The following is a 400-nucleotide window of genomic DNA, read 5'->3' on the forward strand; positions in this document are numbered from 1 at the left end:
GGGGAATTAGAGAAATTAGAAAGGGCCTATAACACACATGCATCAACTTCACAGCGGGGGGAACTTGTCATAAAGTCTGCGAAAATAAAGCCCACCCATTTAGAGGGCAGATATGATTGGTCAATTGCACTGTCATTTGACATTACTCTTTTGTTGAGTTACTGTAGCTGGCCCTCTGTGAATTTATAGCAGGACCACCAATCAGCTCCTATCTTCACAGTAACTCGCAGAGAGGGCTTCTTTCATTTAACCCTTCACATTCAAACAAACTGAACAGGCAGATTCGAAGGATCTATTTCCTTGGAAATGTTATTTTAAATACAATTCAAATCAAGTTATTTTGGTAAAACTAATGAAAAATGTAACAACAAAAAAATCTATTACATTTTTTTTTTCTTTT

Source organism: Notothenia coriiceps, unplaced genomic scaffold (genome assembly GCF_000735185.1).
Source record: "Notothenia coriiceps isolate Sejong01 unplaced genomic scaffold, NC01 NC01_scaffold00023276, whole genome shotgun sequence".
Taxonomy (NCBI): Eukaryota; Metazoa; Chordata; class Actinopteri; order Perciformes; family Nototheniidae; genus Notothenia; species Notothenia coriiceps.